The sequence below is a fragment of the Colobus angolensis genome, unplaced genomic scaffold, assembly GCF_000951035.1.
Source record: "Colobus angolensis palliatus isolate OR3802 unplaced genomic scaffold, Cang.pa_1.0 Scaffold684, whole genome shotgun sequence".
Lineage (NCBI taxonomy): Eukaryota > Metazoa > Chordata > Mammalia > Primates > Cercopithecidae > Colobus > Colobus angolensis.
This window is the reverse complement of record NW_012120532.1, coordinates 456,092-477,384: the sequence shown is the minus strand read 5'-3', so window position 1 is coordinate 477,384 and position 21,293 is coordinate 456,092. Positions and strand designations below refer to the sequence as shown.

At 42.1% G+C, this 21,293-nt stretch overlaps 1 protein-coding gene across 5 annotated transcripts in view; it reads left to right on the top strand.

The window, feature by feature from the left end:
• Positions 1–21,293, top strand: part of CELF2 (CUGBP, Elav-like family member 2) — a 170,477-nt gene that overhangs the window by 1,157 nt on the left and 148,027 nt on the right. The window lies entirely within an intron of this gene.

Below are 21,293 nucleotides of genomic sequence, written 5' to 3'. Positions count from 1 at the left end.
GTTGGAGGCGGGAGGGAGGGACTGAGGCAGGGCGGGAGCGCAGAGGCTCGGTCCAGGCGCGTGATCGCTCCCGGGAGGTCACTTTCTAGGCAGCGCAGCCTCTGCTTGGGCGGGGTGGCTGCTTCTCCGAGGAATCGCGTTTCTCAGCCTTGTATTTCAGGACCTAACTCTTCCCACCCTTACGTTCCCAGGATTGCCTATGTAATTACAATTGCATTTCGCTTTTCCATAGCCTGTGGGGACCTCGAAGTACCTTATAAACAGTTAATGATGCCACTGGTGCGAGGGAGAAAAGGCTCCCTTGAAGGAGGGACACCCATTCCTGGGGGTCAGGTGGGGACCATGAGGTAAACTGCCTTTTGGAGCTGGGAGCAGCACCCTAGTGGCCTGACATAGTTAGGACACCTTCACAAATGCTTAGGGTTACACCCTTATCAGTGTTGAGATGAAGGTATAGGATCTGGTGGTTGTGAACTGCCTCCATTTTAAGATGACGGTGATGGGGGTCAGTGGGTGCCGTTAATGAAATAAAGACCCAGAAACCATTGTGAGGAGTGGTGCTCCTGTGCCCTGGAGTCTTACTTTGTAAGCTCTCCGCAGACCGAATTTAATGTATCTACTCTGCTGCTGCCACTTGGTCTCTGTTGCTGTTTTAACCTTCTTGCTTCAGTAAATTTTTTTCTTTCTCTGTTCTTGATCTCTCGGTCTCTGGTGAGGAGTCCTCTGTTGTTCTGTGGGCCTCACGGTTTCTTTTGCTCTGTGCCTTGGTGTTTCTGTCTGGCATGTTATTTTATTTCTATGTTGCTTCTCCTAAGACCTCTGAAAGCATCACTTGGCTTGTATATACACTTTGGTTGGGTACGTGAACATTGGCACATACTTTTTTCTCTAAGCCTTTTCCTTACTGGCAAGGTGAAAGGATAGAACTAGGAAATCTTTAAGACTGACATTCTGTGACTCCGAGAAATGTTGGGCTGTTCCTCTTGTTCCCTGTTGTTGCCAGGGTCTGGCAGGGCTTTGGAAGCCTCTTAAGGAACTGAGGAGCCCCTGGCCAGTACTCCTTTTAGGAAGGTGGACATGCGTGTCTTCAGAGTGTGTTTGTAACACTCTAGTTTTCCAAACATAGTAGCAAGGATGTTACAAAAAGCACATAGAATATTGTCACCACAGACTTGATTGTCCCATTATATGAAACATAGAAAAATCAGATAACTGAAAATCTGCAGATTTTTGAACTTCACAAATGAGAGCAATATTAAATACCTTTATTGGACATATTCTGATACTGGTTACCTACATGTTTGCCAAATGGAGATGACTAGAGTTTGTTTTAATACTTCCATGGTATGCTATTGAGGAAAGACGATAGACTAGACCTAAAAAAATTAATAAATTTAAAAATCACCAAATAAGGGCTCTCTCAGCAGCCAGAATGTCACCCAGGGAAAATTAGACCAGAGGTAGTAAACTGTGCTTTAGAGAAATAACCACAATTTATCCTTGACCAGGAAAATGTGACTCCAAATGTTGGTTTATCAGCATGTTTTAAAATTACCTTTGACAGAGTGTCAGAGCTCACTTACTGCTACGGTGCCTGCTTCCGGGACTTTCAGCCATGGAATACATGTATCTTACCTTAGCCAAAAAGGCCTTTTTCCCAGTCAAGTATGTACCTGTGTGTGGCCTAGTTATTCTCTCGTTGTCTCTCTCTTGCCCAGATGTTCCTATGAGCAGCAGTTTCTACCAGCCTATATTTGAGACTATACATTTTGTTGACTTCTATTCACTGTATCTGATTACTAATTTGGTGAAAATAGTTTACAGAAGCCCACGGTCTGCAGAAGGAGAAGAGAGGCCCGATGAGGGAAGTTTTTTTGAGTACATGCCGTATGTCTCAGACCCTTTGTCAGGAGCTTTACATGTGTTCTCATTTTGTCATTACCAAAATCCAGAAGGTAGGTGGTGGTAGTCACGTTTTACAGATGAGGAAACTGAGGCTCATAAGAAGTTAAGAAACACAGCCCTGTTTGCCCAGTTGTGAAGTGACAGAGTGGAGATTTGGACACGGTCCTTCTGTCTTCATGGACTACACCATTTTGTGTCTCCATGAGGTGACACTGCAGAGCAGCCCTGGTGTGCTGTGTTGCAGGGCTGGGTCGGGGCAGTCTCCTTTACTTAAGTGTTCCCCAAGTGAAAGGAAGAAATTTCATTCTTTAAGAATGAGTTGATTTCATTTGTGTCTTTGTGTTTAGTTTTTATACTCAGGGGTTTAGATTGTACATCAGTCCCACCTCATGATATCATGGGGTAGGAGTTAGAGATGAAATCATTTAAATCTTACCTTTGGAAATACAGGTCAATTCCCATTACTGTGAACTCCAAGTCTCACATCAAATATTGCTTAAAGTATGTGGGCTGTCAGCCAAAGCTTGAAAGAGCTTTTGTTATACAGACATCTCTGTTGTCAAGGTATTTGTCGTGATGGGATTTGAGCTGTATAATGACATTGCTCTCGGAGGATTACAGCCCTTAGCTGCTTACCTAGAGAGAGCGACAGCCCCCACTTTCTTCATGTTGATATGTATGCATGCCATTATTATTTTGCCTGTTTACATGTAAAGTAAGACCTCACATTTACTTTGATTCAGACTTTGTCAGCAGAGTACAATTATCATGTTTTCACAGAGCTGATGTCAGAGTCTCAAAAACTAGAATTACTGGAGGTGGTTTGGGTTATGTGAGTAAGGCTTTTGGAGGGGCCTTGATTCATGGCCTTTCCCATGTTGATGGTCCCAGGCAAAGAGACAGTCAGGCTGTTACCTAATCCTGGTGAATTAGATTTTCCCCCTCACTTTCCATTTCATTTTCTTTTTGGTTGTGAGGCACAAAAACTTGGTCATACTTGTGAAATCATCCTTTCAGGGTTCAAGCCTGAGATCCCTATATTCTCACTGTAGGGGCATGTATTGACCAAGCAGGCTAAGTAACTCTGGGGACTCTGGCTCAGTCAACTCTCTCCCCCTTGAGGACTTTGGAAGAGTGTGTTTTATTCAGGGTTCATCTGTTTCATCTATAGATGGTGAGCAATACCACAGAGAGTTAAGAACATGGCTTCTGAAATTGGAGAACCCTAAATTTAATTTCTGGCTCTGCTGCTTCCTTGCTACGGGCCTTGGGCGTGTTACTTAATCACATCTTAAAGTAGAGGCAGTCCTTGTAATGTTGCTGTGTGATCAGGTGATGTGCTCTCCACAGAGCTAGGATACAATAGGAGCTGGTTAGGGCAGTCATGATGATCATAGTTGTTATTATCTTCATCAGTGTCTCTAAGAAAAAATAACAGGGACAAGAAGGCATGTCCACAAGTAACTCTCATACAAAAGAACATGAGCTAAGAGTAAATGAGTAAGAAGGAGATGCGCTTACTGGAGCCATGGAAATTGAGCGAAGAAATGAATAATTCGCAGCTTATGGGAGAAGAAAAAGATGGCATCTTTACCAAATCTTGAAAACAGTAGTAGGATTTCAGTAAGTAGTCATGATGAACATTACAAATGGATGGACTGGCCTGCTTCAGGCATGCAGGTGCGGAAGTGCAGGGCAAGTTCTGGGAACTGTGAATTCTCCCACAGTTCAGAGGAAATGGGAAACATGACATGAAATAGAGGAAGGGAAGGTCACGAAGCCTAGAGCTATAGGCTAGAGCAGCTCTTAGCAGGCCTTCATTCTCAGGCTGAAGGATTTAAAATTCCCTTGTTAGACTCTCAAGACTCTAGGAATATTTTCACAATAAGAGGCTCAGAGGCTGGTGCAGTGTGTTGACTTGGGTTGAGGTCAGGATGTCTTCTGTCATGGGAATGGAAGGAGAGGCTGAGGGACAGATGTGACAGTGGAAGGAAGAGGACTTGATAACTAAATTGGGTCAGTGATGACCAGGAGGCTTTGGCTTAACTGGGAGAATTGGGAGCACAGTCATCAGTGGTGGGAATGGAGGAGAGGAGCATTACGTTCAGTTTTGATTGAGTTGAGCCTGCAGTATCACAGAAGAGTCAGGGATGCCACCCTAGAAAAACCATGGGATTTGGTGACTGGGAGGACCCAAGAGCATTTCAGAAGAAGGATAGAGGTTGTGGGGAAAGGAAATGCATGGATATATGTGTGGGTTGTGAGTGTAGATGTGCCTTTCTAGTAGTCTGGCATGAAGGGAGAGGAAGCTTAGACATGCAGTTTGTTTGTTCAGCAAATGATAAGTTGTACAGCAAAGGAGATTGTGAAAATGTGAGGTAGCCATGACTCTGCCTCAGGCCTGTGAAAGGGTGGAAAGATACTTCATTTGAGACTGAGGGACATTCAGGAGGAAGTAACAACACAAAGTTTCAGAAATAGGAGACACTTCATACAGGCACCTGCCCCTCAGTCTTCTCAGTAAATCGGAAATTTCTGAAGTCTCAGTGAATTAAAGACTTAAAAGGAATGGAAAAGGTTGAAAATGACTGCTTTGGGAAATTGAGTGGAGAGTGATAGAACTGTTGAAGAGCAGGGAGAGGCCGGTCGCACTTAGATCATGTCCATCTGGAGTGGGCCCTGATGGTTGTGGTTCTGGGACTGTTTATCCCTGAGTGAGGAAAGAAACAGAGTCATAGGGAACCGGGAGTTGGAGGTGATCAATGCAGACATCGTAGAAGGCCAGGAAGAGTAGCAGATGTGCTAGAATGTTCTCTCAAAGGTCTGAAGTAGGGAAGCTGGTAATGCTGAAAGACAGCTTCTGGTCCAGGAGGAGGAGGAGGAGGAGTTGAAGGGTTGGCAGTTGAGGTTCAATGGGAGAAGTTGGCAGATAAGGAAATTGTGTTCCAGCGAGACCATACTTGGAACCTAGAATCAGTAGATAAATTATGTGCTTTGGATCATCGCTCTCTTAATGTGTTAATCAAAGTTACAATCCAAGATCGTAGCACCCTGAGAAAGCGTGTTCTATAATGAACACTGTTTAAATTTTTCTAAACTTAAATGGTTAGATACTGTTATTCTGATTTTATGGAAATGAAAACTGAGTGATAGATTTAAATCACTTGGCATTTGAGATTAGAAGGTAGGAACAGCACCTTAGACCTAACCAAATGTCTTGTTGATCACATTTTACTGGGCTGTCTTCTGGCAACTTCTCCGCTCAAAAAGAAATAGAAAAGGGAAGTGGCTTTTGTTGACTATCACTACGTACCAAAGGAAAAAACTTCCTTTTTTCTTGCAGTGTGTTGGGAGGTCATGGCATAACTGCTGTGCACCTGCAGCCCAACAGTGCTACAAGCCAGAGCTTTCTGGATAGAACAGAAATTACATTCATGAATCCTTTGGGAAGGGTTATTACCTTAAGTTTCACAAGAGCAGCCTTTGTGGGGATTATGATGCTCTTGTTCTTTCAGCCTCGTCTTGGTCAGGCTGCAGTGAGGGTTACACTGGGGCTGGCCCAACTGATCTTAGAATAGGGTGATTCGTTGTTTCTCTCCATCTTAAAAGCTTTACTTCAGTTTTCAGGAAGTCATTGGTAAAGTCTTAATTTGTCTCAATCTCTGTCTAGTTCAGTACAATGGAAAAGTTTCTTGAGAATCACACTAGACTGCTGGGGAATGAACAGGAAGAAGAAAACAGGAACAGGAGAAGCATAAAGACACCAAAGACTAACTTTACTTATTTCAGAATTGGGCCGAGGGTAGCCCTAAATCCAGAAGTTTCTTCTGTGCGATGGTAGAGTGAGGGTAGGCCCTGGAGAAAAGGACTTAGTACTGATACTTATCATAGCCAACTTGTGCAGAGAATGAGCCTTGCTTTCTTTATCCGTGAAGTAGAAATAATACCCACTTCCCAAGTTGTTTTACATGTTCACTAAGATAACAAATGTGTGAGTGCTGCTGGCATGGTCTAAAGAGGGTTGATTATCTTATAAACCATTTGTTTCTTCTTTAAAATGTTAAAGGTTTGTAGGGAACTCCCTTGGCCGCTTTATGGAGGACTGGAGTGGGGAGGGTCATTTTCATGTTTCACACCTTTCCTTTCTTCCTAAAAACATGCCGGAAACTTCACTTAAGTAATAGAAGGACCTGGGAGCCCGTTTATTTAAGCAATGTTATCTTGAAATCAGGAATTAAGAAAGAATTCAAACTGCAGGAAGATGAACCTACATTGCATTTTAATGCATACAAGTAGGGAATAGACAAGTAGGGAATAGGATTTCTGTCCTACATTTCTCGAAAACCAGGGTCACTGCCCTAGATTTTCTGGGACAGCCCCAGTTTTGGTGCTACCTCAATGGCCCACAGGAAGGGCATCTCATCCTGAATTAATGTTATGTTAACAGAAGGCTCTGTGTCACTTACTGTGACATCCTTTCATTGTTGGCTGACCGACCTATGGGACAAACATAAAATGCAGTCAGAGTTTTTATATTCATGCAAGCGGAGGATCCTTATCGCATCCTTGTGAAAGGTGGCTTCACTGCCTACATCATACATCTCTACTAAAAGATATAACAATTCATTTTATGAAATGCAATTTTAAAATATTTTGACTGATACTGACTCAAGCCATTGTGCTGATTGAGATAAAGCCAGGGACAAAGGTTAAATAAGCCTCCTTTAAGTTACAGGAAGAAGGATTCCCTTTAAATGCCCCATACTCTGGTGATGCCGAGACTGTGCCCGTCAGTCACAGTGCTGAATTTCTGTGACTTCTATCAAAGGGCAGCGTCTACCCTGGCAGATAATACCTCTCATGGGTACATTTTGATCCTTACATCTCTGGAGAGAAGAGGAGGAAGAAGGGGAAGGAGGGAGACAAAAAAGACCGACAGAGCGAGCTAATATCAAAGAAGAAAAGAAATTGCTCATGGCTGCTTTTAACCATTTTGTTTTCTTCTCTTCTGTCTGGGACACTAAGACTTCATCTAGTCCCCAGTCATCTTCTCCCCGGTAGCTTTGCTTTTCTGGAATTAAAGTAGCAGAAGAATAAAACAGGCACTGGATGAAAGGAGAACAGACTTCTTTGGTAGAAATGTGACATGAAAAGAAAACCCAGGGTTTTGCGGCTTCTGTTTGAATCCCTCCAGCACGTATTGCAGGTTGATTGAAAAAGTAAAGTCTAGGTGATCTCACAATTTGCATTTGCCACTGAGTGCGTGTCAGGTTGCCTGTCTAGAAGCCTCACTTGCCTTTTTATTTGCACCCAGCAAGAAAAAGATAGCTCCCCACTAGAGATGCCTTACCATCACTCACCCAGTTGTACCACTCTGGCTACCATACCATGGGACATTAGGCAGCCAGTCCTTTGGAGAGGACAAGTCCAGTTTCCTGGCCAGAAGGAGAGGTGCTCTCAACAGAGTGATGCTGTTAGTTGCTCTGAAGCGCACACACATTGCCTCAGAGCTGCCTTAGCATGACCTACCTGCCCTTCCTCGCTTTCGCTCCAGAGACCCCAGATAATCAGGCATTCGGGTTGAAAGGTTTACTTGCTGCCTCCTTCATGCTCTACTTCTAATGAAAGTTTAAAATTAACCATAGTTAAGTTATATTTTAGAAGTGTTCAGAATTCTAGCATTAATTAAAAAATCATGACATACCTTTTGAAGAAGTTTATTATCTTGAATAATTCCAACCATGGTGAAATGTGAAACACCACTAGTATAATTAGTACCGCTTTTTGTATCTTATATTAGTAGATTCTTAAAAGACTGAATTTTCATCCTTGGACGTACAGCCCCAGATTCTAACCTCATCATAATTTCACTGATTCTGAAGCCATCCATTCTCCTGCTTCATTATCTAACATTGGGTGGGCCAAACCTTTTGCAAGAACAGCTCACAGGCATGCGAGGGTGTGCAGCCATGAATAAGTACAGAATAATCATTATGATCTTCAAAACCATCAGAACCTAAGAAGAAATGGAAAGATAATTGACCAAAAGGGAAAAAGTGGAAACTAGGCTAAAATAAGATGATTTAGCGACAGATTGACATGGGTTTATATATTCTGAAAATAGAAATGATGACGGTAATGTGTTGGGTTCTGAGACAGGAGAATTGAAGATGTTCTGACCCATACTGAGAGATTCCATGGGGAATCAATCAACCATAAGGTTATCTGAGTGATGTATATTAGGTATAACACTAAGGAAATTTGTAGTGAACTAGACCTCTTACCTATATTAAAGAATCAAGGTCTTCAAATATGTCTTCAAATATTTCTACATTTGCCTTGATGAGTTGTTGTTATAGGGAAAGGAATGCAAGAAGAAAAAGGTGTGTGTGAGCTGGTGGATTAGGCTGTACAGGAGTTTCTCAAAGCCTGAGTCACATAGACAAACACAAATGCCAAGCAGAGAAGTGAGTTTTGCTGTAAATGGAAAAAGGGGCTAATTAGCTACACAGGGGAGTGCTGCAGTGGTAAAGCCAGTGGGTCAGATGGTGAGGATAGCCTTGGAAACACTGCAAGGCCATGTTTTTTGGATCAGCATTTTTTTTTCATTCTGTATGTAAGTGACAGACATGTTTCTAATCCGGTATCCACATTCCAATATTAATTCACACTGGAGAAACCCATAAGATACACTGTGGACAGTGATCAGTTTGAAGAATAAAGGAATATAATTTCTCTGTTTCTACTGGAGGATCATGAATAGAAATTAGGGAGAAGAATCAAAGGACCGAGAGAAGATTCAGTCACCACACGATTTAACTGAGCCAGCGTTTGATCATTATCAAATATGTTGGGCTATGTTGGCTTTATTGCTTGTGTAGGACAAATTCTGCAGCTTTACCCGCATGTGGGTCAAGACCTGTCTCTTCATAGTAGTCTTCCAGCATCGTCTGCATTTACTAAGTTCATGAATTGCTGCTATTTTGTTGCCTTTTTAGCTTTAGGTGAAAAAATGCTTCCCATACTACAGTAGTTTAATGGGAACTACATCCTAGTCAAGTAAAGAAATACACAAACATCAGGACATCAGGGATGGGGAGGAGCACAGGAAACAAGGCCTTCAACAAGCTAATGGTCAGAACTGCCCCCACCAAATGCTATACGTTCCCAATGATGCATCAGACACCAAGTGTTATGGAACAGGTAATCTGCCACTTTTCACAAAAAGCTTTTTAGCTCCTAACTAGGCCACTGTGCCTGATACTCGGAAACGTTGTTGAAGGATATCAAGGAGATGGAGGGAGTTCCAAAGGAGAGCCGCATGAATCGCAAAGGTCCGGGAAGGTGAGCCCACATGGAAAGGTCTAGGAGGTTAACTTAAAAGACCTGAGAGCATTGAGTCATGAGAATGAAAAGGGGGAAAAGCTGTAGCAAGACATTAAAAGGAGGGATTGTGTTCTCAAAAAAAAAGAATATGATTGAAGTTTTGAAGACGCTAAAGTGCAGAGTGAAGCTATATATAGATAAGCTCTTTCAATTAATGCTAAACCCTGGGATACTGCTGCTGATGTTTAAAACGTTGGAACGGCAGGCAACATGTAGAGTTTGAGCCAAACTTTTACAGAGAAGAGGTGGTGAACTTAGAGCACGTTACGAAAGTTAAGGAGATGGTGAGGCAGCTCCCTCAGCAGTCCCCAGGAGGGGGCCTCTGGCCAGCTCTCGCAGAGCCTTAATGCAGAGCCCTTTTGTAACAATGAGTTAAGGTGAGGGTAGCCTTCAAAGCCCTGGGTCCCTTTTAATGTTGAACTGAATATAGAACAGAAACGATGAAAAATGTGGTGCCGGCAGCTGACACAGTGTTTACCAAAGCACCAGTCATGGGGCAGTAGACGCTTCTGGGTGCCTACTGTGTGCGAGGCATCATTCTTAGTGCTGAGAACATAAAGATGAGCAGACCATGTTCTTTGCCCCAGAAGGAGAGAAAGAATTGTCTGTAGTAAAGAGAGGAAAGCCACAATTACCTTGAAATGTAAAACCGGCTTCAGGTTAGCCATGTCCGTTGCACACATGCGCGTGTGTTTTCTGTTTAGCAGAGAATGCGCTAGAGAGCATGACCATCCTGTGCTGTTTATATAATAAAGACGAAGTGAGAGAACATTAGAGGAACCAAAGCCGTGTGATGGTACGCGTCTGACGTTTTTCCTTTCAGCGACATGCCGGAATCTCCTCTTTCCCCTTTTTCCCCTTTTTCTTCATTTGATTCCCCTCCCTATAGGGAGTTTAGGACAAGAAGAGGCTGAAGTTGCGCTGAGCCTTTCTGAAGGTTCTCCATTAAATGCCAGGAAAGAAAGTGTGCAGATCTCTTATTAGCATAATGAAGGCATCAGCATTGCATCAGGCTGGTCCTCATACCCTTTTCCTTGTAATAGTGTTTGGTGTAGGGTCCTGAGGAAGAGCCGCCAGCCTCTACCTGATGGATCCACATCCCCTTGGCACCAGGGAGTGACCGATAGTGTTAACCATCATAGGAGGCATGTATGTATGTGTGTAGAACTCTCACATGTATTTTAAACTTTGTAATAGCCCAAAGTTAATTTGTTTCTTTGCCATTTGCTTATAAAATGTTGAATGTAAGTTGCCTAGGATAGTACCTGGCATATAGTGGAAATTGAATAAAGGCTGCTAGGTGATATAGACTGGATAGACTAGAAAACTGTACAGATGCAGACACTTTCAGATGTTCTCTTTGCCACAGAGAGACCTTTCTGTGTGCTTTGTTCAAAGTTGACAGTGTGATTAAACTACCATCAACAAGACATTACTTTTGGGTAATTTTTTCCCCATTCCTTTATCCCCATTCCTTTATCCCCTTTTCCATAGCCTCTTTTACTGCAAGCTACACTCAGTCTGAAAGATGGTGGGTTGGCGTTAGAGTGGTGTTCTGTGGCCAGTGGAGGACAAAGCTTGCTCACTTTAATGCAGGATCTCTAAGCATCCTGTGCTAACTATTGGCAGGAAGGTTATTTCAGTGAGACACTGGTTGCTTCTCACCCCTGCACCCTACCTGGAATCACCCCGGTTACGGAAGCCTATATAGGGTAGCTCATTTGGACGAAGTATCGTTAAGATGGTTATTAGAAGACTCGCAACTTAGAAAAGGAAATAGGCATGTTAATACTAGCTTTCATAAATACTCCTCTTGAAAAAACACTGCTTTCTAAAAAATTCAGATTACTAAGGCATCCCCTACACAGAATGTTTAGTAGGGAGGTGCTAAAACTGACAGCAATTCTGAGTACGTTTCTTCTCATGTAGTTAATGCAGCATAATGAAAGAAATAAAAGTCCTTATTTTTTTACTTTCTGTGCTACTTCTTAAATATTCTCCTTCAAGTCAGGTTAGCTTACCTTGGGTTTTTGTATTTTGTTGACTTATGTTTGCATGTGTGAATTTTTCTTAAAAAAAAAAAGAATATTAGGTTATTAAAAGGAGGATATGAACCAAAATGGTGGCATGAATTAAGAAAAATCAGTGAAGAACCATTGTTTAATTTGTACACTTCCCTGCAGTGCTGGAAATGAACTTTTCCTTCACATTCCCATGAGGCAGGGAGCAAACAGACCAGCGTGGTTTCACTTTCCAGACAGAATGAAGTACCTCAACAGCAAAGAAGGAAATAGGGGCCTTAGTTTTTTAATCCTCTGTAAGATAGTCAAGGCTTGTCCAGTAGAAAGTTAGGTTTTGTAATAAGGGACCATTTTGCCCTTTCTGTTTAGGATTCAACAATCGCTTGTTGAGTTGGGGTGAAGATGCCGTGAACTCAGGAACGGCTGAGGAGGGCCTTTCTCTGCCTGCCCTACCCAGAGCATTCTCCCTAACCGCATGGTGGAGGCTGTGGAGAGGGTTGTAGGCAGTTGCAGTGCCTGTCACTCTCTGGGTGAAGCCATTACGTCCTGGTGGTGGCCTTAGAAGACAGCGCTTGTGAGGCTCAGTAAGCCGCAGCCTAGATTGGAACAACGTGACTGCTTGGTAGGAGAAAGGAGACGACATCTGAAAGGAGGGTTTAAGGTGTTTGCAGAGGGGTCAGATCCCTACACAAGAAACACTGCGGTCACAGCTGCTGCCATGCTACCTGCCACGCACCCTGGCCTGTGTCAGCATGATGGAGTCGGCAACCTGGTTAGACGCAAAGAGGAGATGCGCATTCTGTGCCCAGTCCTCGCTCCCCTTTGCCAACCGGGCTGCTGAGTATGATGCTCCCTTTGTGAAGTGGACATCTGTCTAATGGGAACTGGACGGTGACCACCAGTCCCTTTTACACAGGCCACCATACAGCTGCCAGGTGGCGCTGGCTCTTAGCTGTTCTGCAAGTCCAGCACGGGGTGTATTCAGCTCTAGAGGTGGCAAACCCGGGGCCCTTCCACCAGGCCCACTCCCTGCAAAGGAAGTGCTTCTGAGAGCCAAGACTTTGCTCTAACCTCTGTGAAGGAAGAAAAAGACTTAGGGAAAGGTAATGAATAAATTAAAGACACACTTTTGTAATTGTATATTTTAGGCTTTCCTCTCTACCTAATTGTGCTCTAATCTGTACTTAGGAGTACAGTTTTTTAAGTGGGACATGTCAGGCTTTTATGCCACAGCTTAAACTCCAAGGCAAATATATGTGTGACAGCTTAAGAGGCGAAAAGAAGAGTCTTCGTCAAATGGCAGAGTTTGATTGTTTAACCTAGACTAATCAGTCTTTGGAGGGCCTGCCACGTGTCTTCCAGACTGCTAGAATGCTCAGGAGATAAGAGTGGGCCTATCGCTCTGTGGCTTTCTCCCCCTGCATTAGCCGCAGAGCTGCGTGAGTCTATGAAAACCCATTGGTTGGGCTGCCCTAGCAACACAGAATGCTGTGCTGACACATACTCCATCACATGTTTGCGATGAAAATGCTGTATTTTTAGAACACTTCAAAGTCAGGAAGCCGTTAAACCACACTGCATCCTCTCTTGCCCTCTGGCCACTTCCTCCACACCCCCAGGAACATTGCCCCCATTTCACAGAAAAGGAGCCTGAGACAAAGATTAACTGATATTTTAAGCAAAGCTGATAACTCCAGGGAAAATTGCTGATCGAGTCTCGAAATCCAGCACATCCTTTGGAGTAATTTTTAATGCTTTCGCATCTTTTACCTAAGCCATGTGTCTTCCATATGACCTTAAATCTAAGCCCTAATATTGTATATGGAGTTCAGAAGACAACTTAGTCTCCCATTTTCTTTCCTGGCATTCATTCAAATAAAAATAGGCACATAATACTGTTCTGTTAAAAAAAAAAAAAAAAATCAAAACTTCATGCACACTTTGAAAATCTTTTAGAATTTATGACACTTACTTTCTTAAGTATCTTTATGCAAATAAAGATCAAAAGTCCTTTGAGTTTATATCGCTTGCTGAAGGACTATATCTTTTGTATCTCTGAAATTCGTGTGCCTAGCTCTGTGCCTGGCATGGAATAGCCTTTGAAAATTAGCCGCAGATTGAATGAATCAAGTAAATGCTACCTCTCTCTGATTCACTACTAACTCACCCATTTTTACAGAGTTACTGTTCTGTGGAGCAGAGACATCCTTTTATTCATTTTTAGGACATGTGTTAAGAGCCCTATGTGCCACGCAGTGTGCAGTGTCCCAGTGATACAAAGATGACTCTTAGGACATGATGGAGTGGAGTGGGGAACATGAGGGTATGTGTGTGCCTGTGTTGGGGAGACAGCCTGTGACCATCTTCTTTTCTTTCCTCTCTGCCGAAAGCTCTGTGATCCTGTCAAGGTTAAGAACAACTGCGTTGTACAAACTGGGGAAGGAGAGTCAGAGTTGTCCAGCTTGTATATAGTATGTTGCCAGGTGCCTGCTGAAAATCAGGTCTTAAAGTAGCAAAGCTTACGTGGTGTCAGGTAACAGTCACACTCACCTCTAGTTCTCAAAATAGTCCTAAACCAAAAAATGTTCACTCGGCCTCCTAGCCCCCTAGTCTTCTCTATCGGCAGACCCAAATATATAAGGCTGAGGTGTTTCTAATGTGAGGTTCTGTTAGCCTATTGGTACTCCTCAGTCACTTGGGGCCAAAGAGGAAAACATAATAAAGAGAGTGCAAGAGTTTCTAAATTGTAAAACTCCACACCCATCTGAGCCATGATGTCTGGTTCTGTGCGTTTCCTGGTTTCAGTGAATCTCCATGTCTTGATTAGCTTTTGTCTACCCTTTGGCTACCAGATCAAATGCCACCTTCCCAGAAGGCCAGAAGGCGGCAACGGGAGTGAAAGGCAGTGAACCTAAAAGGCAGTGTGGGGTGGTGGTTGAGAACAGGGCCTTGGAGACTGGGTGCCTCTCCAGATCCCTCCTCCACCACCGCTTCTGTGACCCAGACTAGGAATTGACTTCCCCACGCCTCTGCTTCCTCATCTGCAGGATGAACAGGGCTGTTGAGCAGAACCGTTGAGGTCGTGGAAGCAGAGCAGTGACAACGATGTCTGGACTTGATAAAACCGAGACCATACTCAGGCTCCTCCTGATGAGGAAACCCGGAAGTGTGAAGGGGGCCCTTCCAGGCTGACACTATATCCCAGTGACTCCTCTGGGTATAACCTACCATCCGAACAAATTAGCCTTTCAGTGAAAGCAGGATCAGTTCTCACTAGTATTGACAATCATAGTAATAACTAGTATTTCTCTGGAGTACTCGCCATGGGCTAGGTCCTGTACATTATCTTGTTAAAATATATCCTCACAATAATCCTGTGAGATTAATACTACTTATGGTGCCCATTTTACAGAGAAGAAAACTGAAACTTAGCAAAGTAACACATCTAAGTATGTGGCAGACATGGGAGGGATGGATGGATGGATGCATTTATTTATTTATCTATTTATTTATTTAGAGACCAAGTCTTGCTCCGTTGCCCATGCTGGAGTGCAATGACATGATCTCGGCTCACTGCAAGTTCTGCTTCCAGGGTTCAAGCAATTCTCCTGCCTCAGCCTCCCTAACAACTGGGACTACAGGCAGCCGTCAGTACGCCCTGCTAATTTTTGTGTTTTTAGTAGAGGCAGAGTTTCGCCATGGTGGCCTGGCTGGTCTTGAACTCCTGACCTCAAGTGATCAGCCCGCCTCGGCCTCCCAGAGTGCTGGGATTACAGGGGTGAGCCATTGTACCCAGCCTAGACACGGAGTTTAAACCTAAATATTTTGTTGGTAGCATCCCCACTTGTAGCCATGACATTGTCCTTGTTCTGGTTCCAGGGTTTCTGTAGTATGGAGCTGGGCACATCTCTCTGCCTGCTGTGATTGTCACACTGACGTTACCTCTCTCATTTCAAAATGAAAACTCTTCTCGACTGTCAGTTGTCATTGATGTCTCTGTATTCATACCAATTAGCACAGTGTGTGGTAACCAATGGGTGCTTAATGTTTGTTGAAGTACATTGAATTATTCCTTCAACGCTCCTTGGATTTCTTGCTCCCATGCCTGAGTCTTGCCATTTCCTCTCCCTAGAGGTGTCATTTCTTCTTCCTGGTTCTGGTGGTTTCCATTCTGGTCTTTCCGCATCCAGTGCATGTGCCTTTGCATCCATAATGGCTCTTCCTCCTGGACACCCCAGCAGAGTCATGGCCCGCTCTGCTGAAATTCCGGTGACACTGTGTACCCCCGTCACTGTGCACAGTACTTTGTGCCATTCTGCAGTTGCATACGCATTTGTCATCTCGAGCTCTAAGCTTCTTGCACTGGGGCTATTTTAGTCCATTGGTATACATTATAGGACCTTATCGAACTTATTACAGTGCCTTAAAACAGTGAAGAACATTTGCTGATGGAGAGAATGCAGAGCATTCGAGAGAAAGGGACATTATTTTCCCACCAGCCCGTATCCTGCCTTGTTCTTCTTTTCCTTTTCATGGCACGTTGACAGAGAACACCCCGTTGGCATTCCTGGTTTTGAATCAGCTGGTGGGCACTCCACGGAGCATGAAAAAATATTGTTTCAGCTGAAGCAATGGAAGGAAGAGAATCATTTTAGGGTGTCACTGTAGTGTGAAAAGCTTTGACATTTAAAATAAAATAAGGAAGGAGAAAAACAGTTCACTCTGTCATTGGAGTCTCTCGCCAGCAAGGGCTCCGAGCCCTCTGAGCAGCGTGCTCACCTGAAACCCCGCCAGACTTACAGATGTTTCCTTTGGCTCCACTGTGAAGAACCACACTGCAGTTCGCAGGAACAATTCCGTTCCGGCAGGAACTGATGTAACCGGGGAGCGGGGCAGCAAACAGAAATGACTTCATAGGTCCTATCCCTCTCTACTTTCCTAGATCCCGTAGTGCACACTGCCCTTTTCCTTTGAGTTTTCATCCATCACTTTATTCACTTAGGGCCAAGACGTACAACCCTTTTATGAGGCTACGAAAATTCCAGTTAGCCAAGTGCGTGTTTGGACCTCTTAAGACCATAATATACTTTGCCCCTAGTTGTGATCCTAGAGCTTCCCTGAAGGTCGTGTGTAGGTGAATGGAACTCTTCCAGACTTGGATTTTCTTCCTTTGAGGACTTGGATTATAACATGGAGGAAAATTTATGTTTAGGGATCGGAGAAGAATTCGAGTCGAGGATAATGAGGAAGAGGTATGAAGAGAAAATTAGAGTGGAGGTTCCAAAGGCTAGTGTTTCTCACCTCTCTCGTACCACCCCCCGTTTTAAGCTGCCCCTTTTAATTAGACATCCTGCCAGCATACAGCTTGTCCAAAACCAAACGCATTATCTGCTCTTTGGTTGGCCCTATTGTGTTAACAGAACAGTGTTCCTTATTGTCGCCCAGTCTCAAAATCTCGGCATTATCCCTGACTGCTGCCTTTCCTTTCTTTCACATCCAAATCTTGTGAACTTGAGTTTTTTTAATACCACTGTTTTGTCCATTTGCTATTGTCGTCACCATTGGTGCCACTTTGAGTATCAAAGGGTTTTTTTAACAGCTCTGTGGAGACATAATTGATATGCGGTAAACTTCACGTACTTTAAAGTATACAATTCGATACATCTTAACATATGTATACACCTGTGAAACCATCACCACAATCAAAATAACAAACACATCTATCGCCCCTGAAAGCTTCCTCACGCGCCTTGGCAATCCCTTCAGTCCTGGCTGCCCCACGCCTCAACTACTGACCTACTTTCTGTTGTACGTGGTTTCCGTTTCCTAGAATGTTACACAACTGCAGCCATACAGCATGTGCTTTCTTGGATCTGGCTTCCTTTGCTTAACCTGATTCATCCATGTCATTCGTTGATTCCTTTTGATTGCTGAGGAGCATTCCATAGAATGGAGGTAGCTCAGCTCATCACCTCTCCTCTTGATGAGCATTCGGGTTATTGTCAATTTCTGAATATTTTAAACAAAAAACTGCTGGGAACATTCATGTACAAGTATTTGTGAAGTCACGTGCTCTTGTTGCTCAGCTAGACACCTTAAGAGTGGAATGGCTGTATCATAGAGTAGGTTTATATTGAACTTCTTAGGAGGTTGCCTGTTTTCTAAAGGGATTGTACCATTTTACTTTCCTACCAGCAATATCTGAGAGTTTTATTCCCTCCACATTCCCACCAACACTTGGTGTAATCAGTATTCCTAATTTTACCCCCTCTAATCTGTGTGTAGTGGTATGTCATTATGGTCTTAATTTTACTTTGCCTGATGGCTAACGATGCTAAGCATCTTTTGATATGTTTGATTTGTGTATATCTATCTTCAATTCAGATATTTTGCTCATTTTTTACTTGGGTTATTGCCTTATTGTTGAGTATTGAGGCTTCTGGATATGCTCTTTATCAAAATACTTCCCTAGATACACGTTTTGCAAATATTTACTGCTAGTTTGCTTCTTGTTATCTCCTCATATTTTTTAAAAAGCAGTTTTTAATTTTGATGAAGCCTTATTTATAAATTCCTTCTTTTACTGATTGTGCTTTTGGTTTTATATCAAAGAAAACCTAACCCAAGGTCATAAAGTTTTTTCTATATTTTCTTCTGTAAGTGTTATAGTTTTAGGCTTTACATTTTAGTCTTTGATCTATTTTGAGTTAATTTTTATGTTCAGCATGAGTTATTTATTGAAGTTCATCTTTTTGCTTGTGGATATTCAATTGTTCCAGCACCATTTGTCCTTTCTCCACTGATTGCTTTTGTACATATGTCAAAAATCAGTTGTCTGTATATGTGTCAGTTTATTTAAAGACAGTCTGACCTGCTCCAGTGATCTTGTCTGTCTTTGCATCAGTATTACATGGCATTAGTTACTGCAACTTTATCACAAGTCTTGAAGTCAGATACTGTTAGTCTTCCAACTTTGTTCCTCATTTTCAAAGTTGTTTTGGCTTTTCTGGAGTCTTTGTATCTCCCCATTAATTTTAGGATCAGTTGGACAGTTTTTACAATAAAAGCCTACTACAGTTTTTATAGGAAATGCATTGGATCTGTTCATCAATTTGGAGAAATTTGTCGTCTTAGCATATTGAGGCTTCAAAACCTTGAAGTGTTGTATTTCTCCACTTATTTAGGTCTTCTTTGATTTCTCTCACAAATGTTTTGTGGTTTGCCATGAACAGGACTTTCCATATCCCTTATGAGATTTATCCCTAAGTATTTTATATTTTCCATGGTCTTCTAAATAATTTTATTCTATTTCCTATTTCCAATTGTTTGTTGCTAGCATATAGAAATACAATTGATTTTTGTGTATTGATTATGTATCCTACAACCTTGCTGAACTCATTCTAGTAGCTTTTGTAAACAGTCTGTTAGATTTTCTGTGTGGATGGTCATGTCATTTGCACATAAAGACAGTTCCACTTCTTTTCCCATCTAGGTATTGTCTTTTCTTGCCTGCTTGCACTGGCCAAAACTTCCAGTATGGAAGTGAATAGAAATAGTGAGAGCAGACATTATTATCATGTTCTTGATGTTAGAGGAAGACTGTTTTTTACGCTGAAAAGTATGATGTAATGTATAGGTTTTTCACAGATGCCCTTTATCAAGGACATTGCCTTGTCTTCCTATTTTGCTGAGAAGTCTCATCAGGAATGGATATTCGATTTTTTTTTTATGTTTTTTTCTGAGTCTATTGAGATGAGCATACGGGTTTTTTTGTCTGTTTGTAAATATGGTAAATCACTTTTTTTTTTTTTTTTCAAGACAGGGTCTCGCTCTGTTGCCCATGCTAGTGTGAAGTGACGCAGTCACAGCTCACTGCAGCCTCGAACTCCTGGGCTCAAGTGATCCTCTTGTCCTAGCCTCCCAAAGTGCTGAGATTACAGGTGCACTTCACCACACCCAGCTGTATTGACTGATTTGGATATTGAGCCAACCTTGAATTGCTGAGTTAAGTCCTACTTGGTCATGATGATTCCCTTCCCCCACCCCCGCCCCTCCCTGAGATGGAGTTTCACTCTTGTTGCCCAGGCTGGAGTTCAATGGCACAATCTCAGCTCCCCACAACCTCCGCCTCCCGGGTTCAAATGAGTCTCCTTCTCAGCCTCTGGAGTAGCTGGGATTACAGCCATAGGCCACCATACCTGGCTGATTTTGTGTTTTTAGTGGAGATGGGGTTTCTCCATGTTGGTCAAGCTGGTGTCGAACTCCTGACCTCAGGTGATCCGCCCACCTCGGCCTCCCAAAGTACTGGGATTACAAGCATGAGCCGCCGCACCTGGCTGGTCATGATGATTTTGTTGGATTCTGTTTGCTGAAATTTTGTTTAGAATTTTTACATCTATGTTCAGGAAGAATATTTTTCTGTAGTTCGTTTATAACTTCTTTGGCTGGTTTTGGTATAAAGGCAATCCTGATCTCAAGGAATGAATTGGAAAGTGTTCTCTCCTCTTCAGTTTCCTGGAAAACTGTGTATAAAGTATTATTTCCTTAGTTGTATGGTAGAATTCATCACATAATAAGCCATCCAGGCTTCAAGGTACCTATGTAAGAAGGTTTTTTAACTACAAATTGAATTTCTTTAGTACCTATAAGAATATTTAAGTTCTCTCTTTTTCCTTGAGTGCATTTCTCCTTTCAAATCATATGTCCATTTACCCTAAGTTGTCAAATTTATTGTCATAAAACTGTGTATAATCCCTTAATATCCTTTTAATGTCTGCAAAATCTACACATAAAGACAGTTCTACTTGTCATCTCTCCTGATACTCCTGATACTGTTAATTTGTGCCTGCCTCCCTTTTTCCTTTGTCTCAAAGTTCTCAGTTTTATTTCTCTACTAAAGAACTACACTTTGGTTTTGTTGCTTTCCTTTTTTTTTTTTTTTTTTCTCTATCTCTTTGGCTTTCACTTTAATTTTTATTATTTCCATTCTTTTGCTTATTTGGGGTCTAACTTGCTTTTGTTTTTCTAATTTTTAAGGTGAAAGCTGAGGTTACTGATTTGAAATCTTTTTTTGTTTCCAAATGAAAGTATTTAATGGTATATAAGTCCTCCTAAGTACCATTTTACCTATATCCACAAATTCTGATATGCTGTGGTTTCATTTTCATTCAGTTGAAAATACTTTCTAATTTCTCTTTTGATTTCTTCTTTGACCCATGGGTTATTCAGAATATGTCATTTAATTTCCAAATACAGATTGAGCATCCCTAATCCAAAAATCCAAACTTTGAAATGCTCTAAAACCTGAAATTTTTTCAGTACTGATATGATGTTCAAAGGAAATGTTCATTAAAGCATTTTGGATCAGTTTGGGGATGCTCAACCAGTAAGTATAATGCAAATATTCAAAAATCTGAAAGCAAAAATCCAAAACATTTATGGGCCCAAGCATTTTGAGTAAAGGCTCTCAACCTGTATTTGAGGAGGGGGTTTGGGAATTTTTTCTGTTACTGATCTCTAGTTAAATTTCCTTGTGGTCAAGGAATATGCCTTGTATGGCTTGAGAACTCTTAAATTCGTTGAGACTTATTTCATGGCCCATAATATGACTTATCTTGGTAAACAGTCCATGTGCATCTCAGAAGAAGAGGTATCCTGTTGTTCTTGGACTGGGTATTCTACAAAACTGAGTTTGATTGAATAGTGTTCTATAAATCTTCAGTATCTTTACTGATTTTCTGTATATTAATACTTGTTCTATCAATTATTGAGAAGGGTTATTGAAATCTCTTATATATTTGTGTATTTCTCCTTTGAGTTCTATCTTTTTGCCTTAAGTATTTTGAAGTTCTGTTTTTTGATGAATAGATACTGAGAATTTTTGTGTTCTCTTTGTGAATTGACTCCTTGGTTGTTTTGAAATGACCTTTATTTCTGCGTTTATCCCTTGATTTGAAATTACTATGATATTCGTATAGCCAC